Consider the following 19933-nt stretch of genomic DNA (forward strand, 5'->3'; position numbering starts at 1 on the left):
AGAGAAAATTTCCCTAAAATGGCTGGGTTCTATTGTATAAATTTTAATTAACTAACTATTATTATTAAATTTTATTAAGAAGGTTATATCATATTGAGTTATTGTTAAAATTAATGTATGGTGGCTTAACTTAGTTTATAGTCAAAATTAACTTTTAAAAGGTTTTGTTATGAGGTTAGAAATAATTTTGGTGGTTGGATTTAGGCTGTGCCTTGTTCTCTCCGTGTGTAAGGAGAGGGCATGACAGATTTTGTTCTTATAAGAAAAGCCTCATATATACATTTGAAATCAATCTTTTGCATCCACAATCAATCAAGGTATTCTTGCCATACTCTTTTATAGAAAGTTAATTTTGTTTTTAGGTGATCCTAAGATGAGCAAAGTTTACTATAGACACCTACATGTAAACATTTATTTTTGAAGACACAATTAACAGAATAGTTTTTATTTGTTCATGATATTTTCTTTAAGAAGACAAATATTTTATACTCGTAAGGTTTTTTTAAAACTTTTGACAACAAATACTTGTTTGCATCCAGAGATCCATAGCCTACTTGCATGAATCAATGAATCTTAAATCCCAAATAGAAACCTTAGCAAAAGCATTCCCATACTAAATTTGGTTGTTTTAGATGTAGGGAAAACAAAGTGTTATGTCTTATCAATCTTATCTCTCGAGTTTTTTACTATGGCTCTTAAAAGATTCTTAGTGGTGTTAATAGGATATTTAATTATTTTTGTAAAACATTAGTATATGTAGGCATACCCACATGCACAGACATGTATTTGCATAACCACACGTTACCATAAGGTTGCAGGTTTTGAACCTCAAATGGGAGAAATGTGTGTGCACTTACTGTAATCAGCCTACTTGTGCTGAAGGTCCATATGGAATAACAGTGAGAAGAATCAGAAATTAAAGAATGGTTCAATGATTTAATGATTTAAAATTTGCATCTTAAAGGCAATTATAATTTATTGTAATGCAAAAGGAAAAAGAGGCCACTTGAAAAAGGCATATATTTAATTTAGAAATATGAAGGGTAAAGCGTATTTAGTTAAAATTCTAAATGTGAATCTGAAATGTCTAGAGAAGATATAAAATGAAGCTCATGGATTGTTATATGAACAATGATAGTAATCTCACATTTCCTTGCCTAGAGGTATACTTGTCCTCAAAGTTTTTTTGAACTATTGTAGAAGTCAACTTAGAAATCTATTTTTCAATTTTTTGTTTTTTTTAAAATTGAAGGAATGATGTCACTTCAAATTTTATTGGAAATGAATCTAAGCATTCTGAGAATCAAGTCTCAAAACTCAAAGTTTTTCCTTAAAGTGGAGTTTGAAAGTTTTTCAGGTAGTATGCAAATTGCATGTCAATCCCTATCTTTTGCTAAATTATATTACGGGGTTTTCAAGTCACTTGCAGTTTTTGCAAATTTCTTGAACAACTTTAGTTTCCATCTAAATTTTAATGCATAATTTTAAAACTTGCAAGCAAACAAAAAGTGGTTGGGACCTTATTTTCTCTACTCAATTTGCAAAGCCAAATGTTGGAACTAGAAAGCAATTGTAAGCAATTTTGTAAGCTTTGAAAATTGCTTTTTGATTTCCAATTTCCACTAGTTTTATAGAGTGAGATATTAGGATTAATATTTATATATACAATTGAAACATTTGAAAGGTAGCTTTCTTTTGTGCTTACCGAAACAACTTTTTAGTTTCTTTACCAGGTTTGCAAGTTCTTCGTCCATGTCACCATCCGATTTTAAAATTTCTTCTTTTGCCTTTTTAGTTGCGGGTATGTGCACAAAGATGGTGGTCAGAAAAGTGGACACCACCCAAAAAAAACATGGAAAAACAAGCAACGTGTACGCGGTTTTAAAATTTAAAATTCTCGCGTACGCGCTTAGGCTTGTTCTTCCCGAGCCTAGAGAAGATAGTGCGTACGCGCTACGCCTAGGAAAATGAGTATGTACACGCTGCTCATAGGAAAATGAGCACGTACACGCTAATAATCCAAATATAATTGTGTACATGGTGCCTGGTAATTTTTTTTTTTATAAAAAAAACTGGGTCTTATTTACCCATGAATAGCACGTTTTTTACTTCGTTTTTTTACCCATTTCTTCTCCTAAACCACGAACGGGGTGCTAGATTTGTCCTCCAAGCTATGGATCAAGGTTAGTTTTTGTTTATTTTTGTCTTTCTTTCCTGTTTGTTCAATTTGTTTTACATTTTGAATTTAATTTCATTAATTTTAATTAGGTTTTTTCATTTTTTGTTTCAAAAACCAGATTCTTCTAATCCAGAACAAGAACAACCAAATGCACCTCCTGAAAACCCACAAGAACAACCAAATGCACCTCCTAAAAACACACAAGAACAACTCCCAATTCCTCCTTTTAACTGCACACCCGAAACACATGAGCAATTAATTAATCAGCTAGGACAAAATACATCTAAAATCAATAGATTGATTGTTAAATTGAAAACTTCTGAACTTGAGTATCATCAATCCCTCGCCAGTAGCCTAGAAACATTAGCTAATGGTGCCATAGCTGTTTCCACACAAATTACCAAATGGGAAGCTTTAGGGATAGGTGTCCTCAATTCTATGCCGATGGGCTATCATATGATGGAGTAAAAAACAAAAATATTACTAAACAACAAATATGTGCCCTTTTCGTTGATCCCAAAACTGGTCAGTCATTACCTCTTAATGCAAAGAGGTTTCCCATACTTTGGTGTGCCAATGTGCAGATGAAGGATCTTTTTTGGCAGAGGTGGTGGATGGTCTTTGATGATCCACCTTGTAATAATTATGAGGTGCCATTATATTTTTTGAGAAAAATATATTGTGAGTTTGTGCTCAATGTGCGCCCAAACTATTTTGACATGAGAGAGTTCTATGGTAGAGGTGGTGGCTCTGCCTAAGATAGACCTAGAGCCCATAGGCGATTACCCGCGGAGAGTCACCGCCCCCTAGCACCCAAACCTAAGGTGCATCAGGCTATCCCAGTAGAGATGAAAGAGTCGATGAAGCTACAGACTCTTCAGGCGGCCACAACATTGACTGGTGCCATCATCCAGCATGAGACATCATTAGCACACCCTATTGTATTGGATGGTGAGCTATTAGGTGGCGACAGAGAGCCCATCCAACATATGTGTGTCAGTTGCTTGGAGATATGCTCGGGGATAGATGATGTAGCCGGTGCAGATGTATCCTCATCTCATCTGTGCATGATTTGCGGGAGTAGATGTTAGGCCCACATGGTTGAGGATTTCACACTGACAGATGAGTTGATAGACATGGTGTTTGCCCATGAGCCACAAACACAGGTGTGTTGATTTTAATTCATAGCATTTTATTTATCAATCACTTTAAATTTGTAACTAAATAAATGAATTTTCATTTATACATCGATTTAAATTGAGACATAATATGCATTTCAAGATGCAGCAGCGGTATCCCATACTCCTCCCCTAGTTACTATAGCTGCAACTTCGATGCCTGAGGTATAAATTTTGTAACATGTTAAAATAGAATAGTACACTCTGAATTCAAAAAATACAATATCTACTAACTATCTTTAATGCTTGGTCCAATTTATGGTTTGTAGGTGTTGACAGGGAATGAAATGTCCCAGATTGATGACATCACGCTCTCAGCGATCGATTTTGGCCTACAAGGCTATACGGTATCATATTTTGTACAACTCTTTTTATGTATTGTTTTGATGGAATATGCAAGTCATTTTATTTTAGATTTTTAAAATTATGTTTAATTTATTATCTGTACTAATATCTCATGTTCATTTTGTTTTTTAGGGTACCCCCTCCGCATCTAGGGCTGGTCATAAGAAAAAAGATTCCTTGAAGACGCCAAAACGTAGGAAGAAGGTAATTGAACACATTTTTAGTTGTACAATTGTTTAAAAATGTTGAAATCAAGTATTAGTTGGGGTTTGTAGATTGATTAGTGTTTTTTTGTCTATTTTACATGTACAGCGACCATTGAGCTATGTGGATTTGTTGAATGCACCTGATTCGCCTGTGGATCAAGAGAAGGCGGAGGTATGTATCTCTACTTTATTTTCTTGATTTCATGATTATATGCACGCGTACATGTGAACTTGTGATATATTATAATCTTATAGTTTTTTCATACAGGAAATATTAATACCTATTTTATCAATGGCGAACCCTCCTCCTTGCGTTGGAGAAGCATCTCAGGATCCGGTACACTTTTGTTTGATATATAAAATTAATTGTTTTTAACCTTCAATACTTATCATTATATTAATTGTATTTAATATTTGAACATTTTTTGTATAGGTAATAGCGACAGTTTCTATATCGATGGTGAGCCATCTTCAGTCTATTGGAGAAGCATCTCAGGCACATGTACATCATTGTTCTCTATATTATAGCTTTTAAGTGTTTTTGATATATTTATGTTAGTACATTGTATTAATTGTACATTTAATCTACAATAGACCCCTTCGTGGTACGACCATAACGTGGATCCATTTAAGTATGTCTTCAAGAAAACTCCTAAGAGTGACAAGGAGAGGAGAGTGAAGACATTAGCTCCTAGATCAGCCGATGAGGTAATCTACATTTCAATTGCAAAGGAATTAAAGTTAAATGCATAGTTATGTTGTTAATTGTGAACTATTTTCTACAAAAGAATTCTAACTTGGCTTTTGAATTGTGGTTTTGTAGCCATCTACAAAGCCATGTATTGCATCAAAGAGGCTTGATTTTGATGATCCACCACAAGTTTAAGATCATATAGTGTTAGTTTTGGTCATAGAATGACCAATACATGTAGATATATTCTACATTTTTATTGTATATCGATTTGGACATGTCATATGCCACATTTTTGTAATACTTGTATTGACTTGGCAGACATGCCTTTTTTTATATATATAAATATCGATATTCGATCCAATAAATGTGTACTGATTTCATTATTTTGTATTCGTTGTATTTTGTGGTTGTCCTTTTATAAATTTAAATGAATATTTGCATATGTAATCAACACTATGAATATAAACAACAAAAATATACGATATAAAACATTGCAATCGTGGAATATGATTTGATAAAATTTCTAAAATGTTGAATTAACCCTATAAAACTTCTTGTATTTAGTTCATTATTATGTATTCACTGTATTTGGTGGCTACCCTTTTATAAATTTAAATGAGTATTTGCATATGTATCAACAATATGAATATAAACAACAATATGTGTTTGGTGCGAGAGCACCCTCACGCTCGCAATGGTCAAATTTTGTTCATCGTGTGCACAAACCGACGTCGCGAGTGTGTCTGGGTGGGTAGTTTTACACTAGGCATGCCCTTGTCGTGCATCCCAAAACGCCAGAACGTTGAGAGTCATACCATACCAATGCGATCTCTCAAGTGCCCTGAGTCCAAAAAATTGTCAAAATTTGACGGACTGTTTCTTCAAATCCAGGACACATATAATCGATCCGTTTGAACTCGTGGGGTTGCGTGAGGCTCCTCTACAATGTTCTGTCTCAATTTTTGATGAGTCAGAGCTATTTTCAATTGGTAACATTTTTTCGCCTGCTACAAAAACTGTCAGTTGCATGCAATGCAAAGTTGCCAGATTGGCTAGAATTGATTCGGTTCATCGTGTGAACAAACCGACGTTGAGAGCGCGTCTAGGTGGGCAGGTTTACACTAGGCATGCCCCTGTCGTGTATCCCAAAGCGCCAAAACATTGAGAGTCATACCGTATCGGGGTGATCTCTCAAGTGTCACGAGTCCAAAAAAATGTCAAAATTTGACGGATTGTTTCTTCCAATCTAGGATACATATGGTCAATCCGTTTAAACCTGTGGGTCGCGTGAGGCTCCTCTACAATGTCCTCTCTCAGTTTTTGATGAATCAGAGTCATTTTCGATTGGTAGCATTTTTTTGCCTACTGCAAAAATCATCAATTGCACACAACGCAAAGTTGCTAGATTGGCTAGAATTGATTCAGTTCATCGTGTGCACAAACTGACGTCAAGAGCAAGCCCGGGTGGGCAGGTTTATGCCAGGCATGCCCATGTCGTGCATCCCAAAGCACCAAAATGTTGAGAGTCATACCGTACCGGGGCGATCTCTCAAGTGTCATTAGTCCAAAAAATTGTCAAATTTTGACAGACTGTTTCTTCCAATCCAGGACACATGGTCAATCCGTTTGAACCCGTGGGGTCGTGTGAGGCTACTCTACAATGTCCTCTCTTTGTTTTTGACGACTTGGAGCCATTTTTGAATGGTAGTATTTTTTCGCCTGCTGCAAAAGTTGTTAGTTGCATGCAATGCAAAGTTGCAGGATTGGTTAGAATTGATTTGGTTCGTCGTGTGCACAAATCGACGTCACGAGCGCATTCGGGTGGGAATTTTTACGATAGGCATTCCCTTTTCATGCATCCCAAAGCACCAGAACGTCGAGTGTCATACCCTACTGACGCAATGTAGAAGTTGCTTGACAACTTTTTTGACAATGACAATTTTTGCTCAAATTGTATCTAGTCTCAATCTATGACCCCAATGACATGATAATGACAAATAATTCTCCATTATTATACAAGAATCAAGAATGCTCATGATTGACCATGGACACATCACATATACTCAAAACATAGTCACAAAACCTTGACACAAAAAATAGTCACAAACATTGTCACATATTCAAAAAATTGCCTCTAAATATGGTCAAATCAGCTCTTGGCTATTTGATTATACAAAAAATGTCTTACAAATCATCTCATGGGCTTTTATACAGAATTTGGTATAACAATATGCGTGATTCAACTCATCACCATTTTAATATACAAATCATTTCATGGGCTTTTATACAAAATTTGGCATTACAATATGTGCGATTCAGCTCATTGCCATTTTAATATACATAATTTGGCATTACAATATGTGCGATTCAGCTCATTGCCATTTTAATATACAAAATTTGGCATGTACATATGTACAAATCAGCTCATTTCCATTTAAATACAAAATTATGCCCCTAAAAATGTAAAAATTAGCTCATGGGCATTTATATATACAAAAAGCGAATATAGAACAATTTGTCAATGATTTATACAAAATTCTCAAAATCATTCTACTCTGAACCGTAGAATCAACCAAGTGAGCCTTCAGAATCGACTCTAACTTGTATTGTATCAAGTATTGCCTCGTGGTCAGATTCGCGAACTTTCCATAAAATCTTGTTATGAGGTCTACCACGATACTTTATCAAATGAATATTTGTTGCAACAACAAGGTTAGAGAAATGAAGAATATGTCTGTGTGTTTCAAAGTCCTCGAACAACCAAACATCAGGATTCTTGATAGGGTATCTCCGAAGCCATGTTCCTGTCACGACAACATACCCTATTGGGTACTCAATACCCTCTTCATCAATGATTGTGGTTGTCAATTTTCTTTTAGGCTCAACACAACGACACAAATAGTAATATGTTCCTTCTTCATTGTTCTCTTTTGCAACAACTGCATACACATGACCTGCATTTTATAAAGTGTTAATTACTACCAAAAATAAAGTATGATGTACAACAAAATGAACCAAAAAGAATACTTGAAAAAAAATTAACTCAAAAAATCACCTAAATCCACTAGGTTGGATACATGGTCAAAATCCACTGATGTTTCCATCTGGCTCAATTGTAGTGCTTTGGGAATTTGATATGAATCAATTGGAACCAACGGTCTACAAGACCATTTGTCAACCCACTCTTGTGATTCACATTCTTCCTACCAAAAATACATGCATGAAGAGCAAAAACATACCATCTGCCTCGTATAAATTACCAGTGAACTTAAATTTGAACTCATAAATGAGTGCATGTCACTTGATCTTGCAACTGTACAACAATCTAGATAGTTTTTAATGTTAGATTTAGTGATCAACCAAAATTATCTACGAACCATTGACGTACCTGGATTACCTGGGCCCATCGTAGACTTACACCATCGCACAATTGTTTCTGCATCTATCAACTCAGCACCACCTTCATACTTCAATTCTTCCCTAGCTAGGCTCTTTTCATACATGCTCTTGCACCATCGTGCTCTCCCTTACCATGTCTAGCCTCAGTGAAATTCCAAAAATGTTGTAGACCGCTTGTCATATGCATCCTTGTCAACCAATAAAACATCCTTGTATTTTTTAATTGTGCGGTGCAATTATCTGACCATATTAAGTGTTAGTTGTATTGTATGTTCCTTTCCCTTAAACTATCATAGAAAACCTTAAAGCATCCTTGTAGAAACTCCTATGAATGAGTACGATCATCACTTATGTAGAAGTGATACTCTCTTACAACCTTTCTATCCTCTGTGCTATTATCTGCATGCATGAATGCTATGTGTACAAAAATAGAAACTTGTGTAGAGTGATAATACATGGATTGCACTTCATTATGAGGTTGTAGTGTATAATTTTCAATGAAATCAATGATAGAGACAATGGTGCCAAGAGGAAATGTGTCCTTACATAACTTGAATTCCTCATCTAACCATCGAGCTCTATGTGTATGCATTATGTACTCATAAACTAGTTTCTCTTGAAACATTTTTATAAATTGAGCTACACATATATCATTTTTCACTAGCTCACATCTCTTCAAATCTTTTCCATCTTTAACTCCATATGTGACTGTCTTGTATTTTCCGAAAGAAATTAGTTTCGTACCAATTTCATTTGTGCTCTCCAAATGTACGCGTCTTGGTAAACGTTGTAAACCATGACATATAGCACAATAACCTTCCAAACAAGGCATCTTATAATAAATGCAACCATCATGTCTATTACATAGCACACTTGAAATAAATTCTCTTACCTACTTAGGAGGTGCTTGTATATTACATTCCTGCAAAACATCGTTAGTGTGCAAAGTAGAACAAATATGACGAAAAATATCATAATGCATGGAAAATTCAATATGCATCCTACAACAACACGTGGTGCGGACATGATTAATCTTAATATAAAAAGGTTTTGCCATTTCAAAAAATCTTTGAGAAATTTTTATTTGAGGAAACTTTTGAAGGAATCTTTCATAAAATTTAGTTTGAGTCATATCCAAATAGTGTTTGGCATGTGGCTCACGATTTGTAGACCCAATTCGCCTTCTAACAACCTCTCTTTGGTTGGGCGAAACTCTTGTGTTGTCAGTGAAATTTTTTTAATTAATGTTTTTAGTGCATCAACAACAACCTTGTCTTTGTGTGGTAGTCTACCCGAGAATACCCAAAGAGAATTATTGTTAGGTTCCTCTATTTTTTCCCGACTCTTTAATGCTTTACTTAATGTTCTACTAACGTTTAATGACTTACTTGTTTTTCTTATCAAACGATCTTTTTTTATTTTCTTGCTCATTATGGTTGATGTAATGACACGTCGAGTAGCATTAGAATCTTTACTATGCAATTTTGAACCAATAGCTTGATATGCATCAAATAGATTTCTCACAATAGTTCTTTCACTGTTACTTTCAGATGATCTTAGGCCTAGAATTTTCATTGTCTCTCTAAAATTCAATTTTTTAATCATTTGAACAATTAATTGACATCTTTTGGTTTGATTTAAGTTATTAAAATAAATTTGCCATATTCTTTTAACCATTCTCCTACAAGTTCGTTCATTCATTTTATTGGGCATTGAATTCAATATATTCTCATCAATGTCAATTAGATACTTTAGTTTCCTACGAATGATTCTAGGAGGTGTTAACATTGGTGCATTGTGTACATTCAATTCATCAAGTAGAGAAGGTGTAATATGTTCATCATTTAATTGATTATTCAATGCACTATCTTCTTCAATTGCATTAGATTCAAATGGTAAATCAAATGTCTCTTGTTCAATTGCATTAGATGCATTATATTCGTTTGGTAAATTGAATTGATATTTTGAGGATGACATACCTTCTTCTCCCATTGTACTTATGTCACGCAATTTCTTCATACGCTGCCTTTATCTTTCCTTTTGAGCCTCTCATTGTTCCATCGTTCCTTGCTTGTTCTTTCCCATGGTTGATATCAGTTGTCCTAAATAGAATCATATTACATATATATGTAAACAAAAGTTCATAAAAAAACAAATAACCATAAATATGCATCTTATCACTATTTTTTGGAATCAAACTATTAAACAATCACAATAGTGTTGACAAAAAATAATAAGAACAACAATTCAATCATTTGAAATCATGCAAAAACAAAAAATTCACTTACTTCTATTTATAAAACAGTGATAGAAGTGCAGACATAGTTCCAGTGGGGCCTTCGACGACCTCAAAAACTTCTTTTGAGGCCGTTGAGGCTCTTGGGAAACTAAAACTATGTCTATAAACCGCGTACACGCTACATTAATAACCGCGTACACATTGTTACTCCATAAAATGTTGACAAGCCCAACGGTATTTGTTTTTCCCATTCTGGACTAATAAGTAGCGCGTACACGCTCCTAAGCCTAAAAAATGTTATCGGATGGTAACAAATAATGGGCTCAATACAAGTAATAAGTACCATGTATGCGCTCCTTTGCCTTAAAAAAGCTATGGCAGGGTAGTAAACTAATAGCTTGAGTACCTCGTATGCGTTATTGGTGGTAGAAAAGATGTGAATGAAAAGGGAGGGACGAAGGAGAGAGAGAGAGAGAGAGAGAGAGAGAGAGAGAGAGAGAGAGAGAGAGAGAGTAGGTTGGAGGGAGAGAGGAGGGGGGCCGGAAGGGAAGGAGGGAGGGAGAGAGGGAGAGAAGAGGGGGAAGGGTGGGAGAGAAGAAGGGGTATGGAGGAAGGGAGAGGGAGAGTAGGGGGGAGGGAGGGAGAGGAGAGGGGGGAGGGGGAGGGAAGGAGGGAGAGGGAGAGAGAGGGAGAGAGAGAGAGGGGGGGAGGAAAGGTAGAGAGGGGGAGAGAGGTAGAGGGAGGGAGAGAGAGGGGGGAGGGAAGGTAGAGAGAGGGAGAGAGGTAGAGGTAGGGCGAGAGGGAGAGAGGTAGAGGTAGGGAGAGAGGGAGAGAAGAGTGGGGAGGGTGTGAGAGAAGAAGGGGTATGGAGGAAGGGAGAGGGAGAGTAGGGGGGATGGAGGGAGAGGGAGAGAGAGGGAGATAGAGAGAGAGAGGGGGGGAGGGAGAGAGGAGGAGGGAGGGTGGGAGAGAAGAAGGGGTATGGAGGAAGACAGGGAGAGAGAGAGAGAGAGGGAGAGAGGGAGAGAAGAGGGGGGAGGGAAGGAGGGAGAGGGAGAGAGAGAGGGAGAGAGAGAGAGAGAGAGGGGAGGGAAGGTAGAGAGAGGGAGAGAGGTGGAGAGAAGGAGAGAGGTAGAGAGAGAGAGAGAGAGAGAGAGAGAGAGAGAGAGAGAGAGAGAGGGGGGGGGTGGAAGGGAAGGAGGGAGGGAGAGAGGGAGAGAAGAGGGGTGAGGGTGGGAGAGAAGAGGAGGTATGGAGTTAGGGAGGTAGAGAGAGAGGGAGAGGGAGAGGGGGGAGAGGTAGAGGGAGGGAGAGAGGGAGAGAAGAGGGGGGGAAGGAGGGAGAGGGAGATAGAGGGAGAGGGAGAGAAAGAGGGAAGGAGAGAGAGGGAGGGGGAGAGAGAGGGAGAGGGAGAGAGAGAGGGGGAAGGAGGGAGAGGGAGAGATAGAGAGAGAGGGGGGAGGGAGAGAGGGAAGGTAGAGAGAGGGAGAGAGGTAGAGGGAGGGAGATAGGGAGAGGAGAGGGGGGAGGGTGGGAGAGAAGAAGGGGTATGGAGGAAGGGAGGGAGAGAGAGAGAGAGGGAAAGGGGGAGAGGTAGAGGGAGGGAGAGAGGTAGAGAAGAGGGAGAGGGAGAGAGAGGGAGAGGGAGAGAGAGAGGGAAGGAGGGAGAGGGAGAGAGAGGGAGAGAGAGAGAGGGGGGATGGAAGGTAGAGAGAGGGAGAGAGATAGATGGAGGGAGAGAGGGAGAGAAGAGGGGGAACGGTGGGAGAGAAGAAGGGGTATGGAGGAAGAGAGGGAGAGAGAGAGAGAGAGGGAGAGGGGGGAGAGGTAGAGGGAGGGAGAGAGGGAGAGAAGAGGGGCGAGGGAAGGAGGGAGAGGGAGAGGGAGAGAGAGGGAGAGAGAGAGGGGGGAGGGAAGGTAGAGAGAGGGAGAGAGGTAGAGGGAGGGAGAGAGGGAGACAAGAGGGAGGATGGTGGGAGAGAAGAAGGGGTATGGAGAGAGAGAGAGAGAGAGAGAGAGAGAGAGAGAGAGAGAGAGAGATAGTAGGGGGAGGGAGAGAGGAGGGGGGAAAAAGGGAAGGAGGGAGGGAGAGAGGGAGAGAAGAGGGGGAGTGGGTGGGAGAGAAGAAGGGGTATGGAGGAAGGGAGAGGGAGAGTAGGGGGAGGGAGGGAGAGGAGAGGGGAAAGGGAGAGAGAGAGTGGGGAGGGAGAGAGAGAGAGGGAGAGGGAGAGAGAGGGAGAGAGAGAGATAGGGGGGAGGGAAGGTAGAGAGAGGGAGAGAGGTAGAGGGAGGGAGAGAGGGAGAGAAGAGGGGGGAGGGAAGGAGGGAGAGGGAGAGAGAAAGGACACATGACACCATATGACTGATCTCGATTACAACTATAGGAATTATAAAAGAAGAGAAAGAGGGAGGGAGAGAAGAGGAGAAAGAGGGATGAGGTATGGATGAAGGGAGAAGGGGAGAGAGTGAGAGAGAGAGGGATGGGGTATGGAGGAAGGGAGAAGGGGAGAGAGAGAGAGAGGGAGAGGGAGATAGGGAGAGAAGAAGGAGGGGGGACAGAGGGAGAGGAAGAGATATCGAATCCAGGACACAATATGACCCTTAGAACACAATATGACCCCTAATAACATCTAAGGGGTCATAGGGTGTCCTAAGGGGTCATATGACACTATATTATCCCTTAGCACACCATAGGACCTATAACGACACCAAATGGAGTCCTAAGGGGTCATAGAACACCATAGGACCCTTTAGAACACCATATGGTGTTGTTATGGGTCATTGGTGTCTTGAGGGGTCTTAAGGGGTCACAGAACACCATATGACCTCTTAGAAAACAATATGACCTCTAATGACACCTAAGGGGTCATATGGTGGGCTAATAAAATGATATATTAAATTTAAAGTTATGAATAGAATATCATACAACGAGACTCCAAGCGAACAAACAACGAGGCTTCACTAAAAAGCAAGTGTAAGAGGTTGACCTAACCCTAAGACTACTGCCTAAGTTCTAAAACATATGATGCTATTAAATTTGCAAGGTTATAAGACTAATCTCTATTGTGACTATAGGAATTACACACTTGATTTCTTTCACGGGTATGTACCGTTCCAAGTTGTTTGACAAGTGATGATCATCATATACTACCACTGCCATGCATACAACAAACTTTAATTTCTTTTGGTGACAGGCGTTGTGTAACAACATGGGAACTCTCACATACCCACCACTATCATTCTACAGGACATCATCTGCGTTACTCTCCCTCTTTCTCTTCCTACCTATTGTTTCCTTCTGAAAAACATATTGCAGGTACTCTGACTCATCATGTTGCTTTGTTGACACTATTTTCCACATCTACTCTGCTCATTAAAAACACATTCGAGAAGAATATTGCCGCAGGTTTCCTTGTTTGTCATGGTAATACACCTGTGGTTCAATTTCAAACCCTATTCCTCCTATTCAATATACACACACAAATCCATCAGTCAATTTTCTTAGGAGAGCATACATGATAAAAATCAAAGAGGAAGTTGCAGACAATAAATAAATTCACTTACTTCTATAGAAGTGCAGACACAGTTGCAGTGGGGTATGAAGGGAGGGAGGGAGCGAAAAAGAGAAAGAGGGATGAGGTATGGAGGAAGGGAGAAGGGGAGAGAGCGAGAGAGAGAGGGATGGGGTATGGAGGAAGGGATAAGGGGAGAGAGAGAGGGATGGGGTATGAAGGAAGGGAGAAGGGGAGAGAGCAAGGGAGAGAGAGAGGGATGGGGTATGGAGGAAGGGAGAGAGAGAGAGAGAGAGAGAGAGAGAGAGAGAGAGAGAGAGAGAGACCTTGTATGCATTTGAGAGGGGGAGACAATACACTTACATGTGTATATATATGTTTAATATATTATATATATATACATATATTATATATTATATGTATATACACATATTATATATACAATATCATATTATACAAATATTATATATTACATATATTATATGTATGGGTTTATGCACAAAGATGGTGGTCAGAAAAGTGGACACCACCCAAAAAAACTTGGAAAAACAACAGCGCGTACGTAGTTTTAAAATTTCAAATTCCTGCGTATGTGTTTAGGTTTGTTCTTCCCGAGCCTAGCAAAAGGTAGCGCGTACGCGCTACTTTTTGGAAAATGAGCGCGTACGCGCTACTCCTAGGAAAATGAGCACGTATGTGATGCTTATAGGCAAATGAGCACGTACGCACTCATAATCCAAATAAAACCACGTACGCGGTGCCTGGTAAAAAAAGTTAAAAAAAAAAACTGGGTCTCATTTACCTGTAAATCACATTTTTAACTTCGTTTTTTCTCCATTTTCTCACCTAAACCGCGAGCGGGGTGCTAGATTTGTCCTCCAAGCTATGGATCAAGGTTAGTTTTTGTTTATTTTTGTCTTTCTTTCCGGTTTATGCAATTTGTTTTATATTTTGAATTTAATTTCATTAATTTTGATTAAGTTTTTTCATTTTTTGTTTCAAAAACTAGATTCTTCTAATCTAGAACAAGAACAACCAAATGCACCTCCTAAAAACCCACAAGAACAACCAAATGCACCTCCTGAAAACACACAAGAACAACCCCCAATTCCTCCTTTTGACTGCACAGTTGAAACATAGGAAGAATTAATTAATCAGTTAGGACAAAATACATCTAAAATCAATAGACTGATTGTAAAATTGAAAACTTCTGAACTTGACCATAATCAATCCCTCGCCACTAGCCTAGAAACATTAGCTAGTGGTGCCATAGTTGTTTCCATAGAAATTACCAAATGGGGAAGCTTTAGGGATAGGTGTCGTCAATGCTATGCCAATGGGCTATCATACGATGGAGTAAAAAACAAAAATATTTCTAAACAACAAATATGTGCCCTTTTTGTTGATCCCAAAACTGGTCAGTCATTACCTCTTAATGCAAAGAGGTTTCCCATACATTGGTGTACCAATGCGTAGATGAAGAATCTTTTTTGGCAGAGGTGGTGGATGGTCTTTGATGATCCACCTTGTAATAATTATGAGGTGCCATTATATTTTTTGAGAAAAATATACTGTGAGTTTTTGCTCAATGTGCGGCCAAAGTATTTTGACATGAGAGAGTTTCATGGTAGAGGTGGTGGCTCTACCCAAGATAGACTTGGAGCCCGTAGGCGATTAGCCGCAGAGAGTCACCGCCCCCTAGCACCCAAACCCAAGGTGCATCAGGCTGTCCCATTAGAGTTGAAAGAGTCGATGTAGCTACAGACTCTTCAGGTGGCCACAACATTGACTAGTGCCATCATCCAGGATGGGACATCATTAGCACACCCTATTGTATTGGATGATGAGCCATTAGAGGGCAACAAAGAGCTCATCGAGCATATGTGTGTCAGTTGCTCAGGGATATGCTCAAGGATAGATGATGCAGCTAGTGTAGATGGATACTCATATCATCTATGCACGATTTGCGGTTGTAGATGTCAGGCTCACACGGTTGAGGATGTCGCGCTGACAAATGAGTTGATGGACATGGTGTTTTCCCATGAGCCACAGACACAGGTGTGTTGATTTGAATTCATAACATTTTATTTATCAGTCACTTTAAATTTGTAATTACATAAATGAATTTTCATTTATACATCGATTTAAATTGAGATAAATAATATGCATTTCAAGATGTAGCAGCAGTATCCCATACACCTCCCCTAGTTACCCTAGCTACAACTTCGATTCTTGAGGTATAAATTTTGTAACATGTTAAAATAGAATAGTACACTTTGAATTCAAAAAAATATAAGATATACTAACTATATTTAATGCTTGGTCCAATTTCTTGTTTGTAGGTGTTGATAGGGGATGAAATGTCCCAGATTGATGACATCACACTCTCAGCGATCGATTAGATATCGAGGAGTTATAATGCAAATTCTAGGTTTCAAAAGATTTTTTAAATTTTCAGACAGTCAAATTTTAGTAATCAATATGCTCCTATCAACATTCTCTCTCTCCTATCAACATTCTCGATCTCACTCACTTTATCTGCCCCGAATTTTAGACCTATCTATCTCCCTATCACTCTTCCTCTATCCCCTTCTCTACCACTCCCCATTTCACTCTCTCCTCTCTCCCCCCAAGATCTAGACCTATCTCTCTACCCCTCTCTTTCTCACCCTCAGACCCTTGCGAGGGGCGCTACCTTCAACCTAATTTTATTTTGCAGATGCTTGGTGGCAAAGTTGGGGTTGAAATACCCCAAATCTCAAAGAATTTGCCCTCAGAATCTTATGTTAACCTTGTAGTTCATCCAGTTGTGAGCGCAATTGGAGCTTGTTTGAGGCCATTCACACGAAGAAGAGGAGCAAGTTAGCTCAAAAACGCCTCAATGACCTTGTCTTTGTGCAACATAATCTTTGGTTGTGCATAAGGAAGGTAGAGGAAGCACTAATTGGTTCAATTGATTTGGATGATATAGATCCTTATAGTGATCGGACATCGCAGGAGCAACCTCCATTGTTTATAGAGGATGAAATCAATGATTTGGAGAGGCAAGCTATGGAGGAGGAGGGGGGTGGATTTGGTTTCACACTAGATGACATTGAGGAGGATGAGGAGTCATTGCCAGTGCTAGGTACAACTAGAGGCAAAGCTACATCTAGGATGGAGGATGAGCCACAACCTGAGCTAGTCATACCGAGCGAGGAGGCACAATCACGCCCAGAACAAATTTCTAGGACTAGACCCTCTAGTTCTACCTCCCCCTAGTTTTTACTAGAGTTTGGAAGAGGAAGATGTAATTGTATTGATTTATTTACTTTTTAGTTCTACAAAAACTATTTATTATTTTGCTTCCAACCATCAACATTCCTCATGAGGATGCAACTTTATACCCACTTTGCATTTAAATATATCTAGACTCAGCTTGTTTATTTTGTGTTCTCATTTATTGAGTCATGGGATGCATCTTCTCATTGAATTCTGCAAAAAAAATGTATTTCTAATTAAACTTGGGCAATTTTTTAAGTTCCCGAGTTTTTTGCCAAGTTTTCCTCGAGTATTGGTTGAGTTTTTCTTGAGTTTTTTTTTTCGGGGCTTGGCGATTTTTTGGTTTTGGCGAGTAGTTCAACTATGGTTCTGATAATAGTACTCATTCTACCCCACTTTATAATATCTATGTTGCATATCATGTCTTCATGTCTGAAGGAGAATACATCAGGCGATAGTTCACATTATCACTGAGTAACTGCAATTTGTTTTTCCAAAACGAGCAACTTGTATAGAAACTTGTGACTTTGCAGGGATCACTATAAATCACTGTTTTTTTGATTGTGTGTTCTTTTTTGCTGGGATTCAATGCAGGATGATTGCAAATTGACATGGAATGATTGTAATGTGGAAAAAACACACAAGTTCAGGTGCCTAAGTGATGTAGAGGGTATAGTGTTGTGCCCAACTTGATTGGTTTCTCTCTTCAATGAGATCTTCACTACTCACCATCCAAGGGTGTATTGACTTCAACCTTCCCAAGGCTTGGTATCCTTCCCAAGGATCTCTCACACTAAGACAACTCAAACCTGACAAGGAGTCTTCTACTCCTATTGACTCAACCCCTCCAACCAAGAACACCTAACAACCTATTGTGACGTATTCACACATCGCCCCATTGCAAATGGGGACCCCTGCTTTTTGCTTTCTAGGGTTAGTCTTCCTGGCTTAGTCTTTTAGGTTCTTGGCTATCAATCTTTGCATTGGAGAGTTGCTAGTGGGCTCGTTAGGATAGGATGGTCTGCTTAGGCTCAAATGGGTCAGTAGGTGGTCTAGGTCGGGGTCTCTATTGAAAGCTTCCTCTTGGTTAGGCCTAGGTCTTGTTTCGAAGGTCGAGTCTTGATTGAGTTTGAGGAAGTCTTTGTGTCATGTTAGGAGTCTTTCCTTTTGAGACCTCTGTCATTGAGTTAAGGAAGTGAATGGAGGTATGTGAGCAGGTGTTCTCAAGGATTCTTCCCTTTGAGGGTTTGAGATTGGTCCAGTTGATGAATGATGAAGTTATTTTACTTCTAGGCATTGATTGATGTGAAACTGACCTATTTATCCTTGGAAAATGCCTAATGACCAAACCTAGATTTGAAAGCTTGAGAGTTGAATGGGGAATTTGAGCTAGATTGTAAAATTCGCTCCTGACCCTTCCAAAGGGACAGTTGCGAAATCTTCCTTAGCTCCCTTTTGACTCCTATTCTAGACAAAACCTTCACTTTAAGGCGTGGATTGGGAGAAAATTGGCTTGAATTAACCTTTTGGATGCCTTTGATCAAACTTAGACTTAGAAATTTGGAGAAAAGGTCATGGATTTGAGCATTATTGCAAAATTCGCTCTTGACCCTTCCAAAGGGTCCAAAGCAAATTTCTCTAAAAACCTCTCCTGCTTCTAGCATGGGTTAAAATCCTTGCTCCTACGCCTTGACTGAGTGAGGAATGACCTATTTATGCCTTGTGAGCGTATTCAAACAAGATTGGATGATGAAAATGTTAGGAATTTGACTAAGAAGCAAAATTCGCTCTTGACCCTTCCAAAGGGTCCAAAGCGAATTTCCTTTAATCTCCTTGTTTAGGTCAAAATCTTTGGAGTGATTGAGGCAAGGTTGATTCATGCATACCTTTGGAGTGAATTGCAACCAAGTAAGATGAATTTTTAATGAGGAATTTGAGTGAAAATATGAATTTCGCTCCTGACCCTTCCAAATGGTGTAGAGCGAAATTTATCTAAGCTCCTGACCCTTCCAGAGGGTCCAGAGCGAAATTCCCTAAAAGATCTAATTCTTCACCAATGCCATTGAATGGTTGTCATTCTGAGTAAAAGTAAGGGCAAATTTGCAAGATCATGGAGAGAAAAGGATCAAAGATCAGGTTTAAGACAAAGCTAAGTGAAAAAGGATGTGAATTGAGCCAAAAGGAGTAAATTCGCTCCTGACCCTTCCAAAGGGTCCAGAGCAATTTTCTTCATAGAGCATTATACCTTGCTCAAACCTTTGAACTAATCCATTCCCAAGCATTTTTGAAGGCTTCACTTTGTTTTTGATGAGAAAAGGTTGAAAATGAAGTCAATCATGGAAAATTTGAGCCTAACACATCAATTTCGCTCCTGACCCTTCCCGAGGTTCCAGAGCGAAATTCTTTCTAAGCTCATGATCCTTCCAAAGGGTCCAGAGCGAAATTTCCTAAACCTCTATTCTGATATACTCTGATGCATAGTTGAAAACTTGGACTCGGCAAGTCTAAAAAAATTCGGGACTCACTCTCAGCAACTTTATCGAACAATTAAAAATACAGTCATATAATCATATAACGTTTTAACTAGTTATTCAGTCATATAATCATATTACATTTTTATTCGCGCTCAAAAATCAGATGAAAACCTTGGTGCATCTTGTCTCATGGCCAAAAAATAGAAGTTGCAAATTAAATTTGTAATTCTTGACGAGTTCGCGAGTATTTCTTCAAAAACACTGTGTGTTTTTATAGAAACTCAGAACCGAGTTTAATGACGAGTGACTCGACTAGGGTTTTGACCCACGAGTACTCGCGAGTTTTTTAAAAACCCGCAGAGTTTTTCATCTATTGTTCACCTAACAGATCGAAGATCGCCTCTCACGACCTTGGCTAAGCAGTGTCCTTAGGTGCCAGTGGTTCG

General features: G+C 39.0%; 1 long non-coding RNA gene across 1 annotated transcript; it reads left to right on the plus strand.

Annotated features, from left to right (window-relative positions):
• The first annotated feature begins 2991 nt into the window (after window positions 1-2991).
• On the plus strand, window positions 2992-4076 carry LOC131856244 (uncharacterized). The gene is made up of 3 exons (XR_009358372.1): window positions 2992-3704; window positions 3835-3906; window positions 4015-4076. It is a non-coding gene; the product is annotated as an uncharacterized LOC131856244 (long non-coding RNA).
• The last annotated feature ends 15857 nt before the right edge of the window (window positions 4077-19933 follow it).

The sequence above is a fragment of the Cryptomeria japonica genome, chromosome 7 (assembly GCF_030272615.1).
Source record: "Cryptomeria japonica chromosome 7, Sugi_1.0, whole genome shotgun sequence".
NCBI classification, from domain to species: Eukaryota; Viridiplantae; Streptophyta; class Pinopsida; order Cupressales; family Cupressaceae; genus Cryptomeria; species Cryptomeria japonica.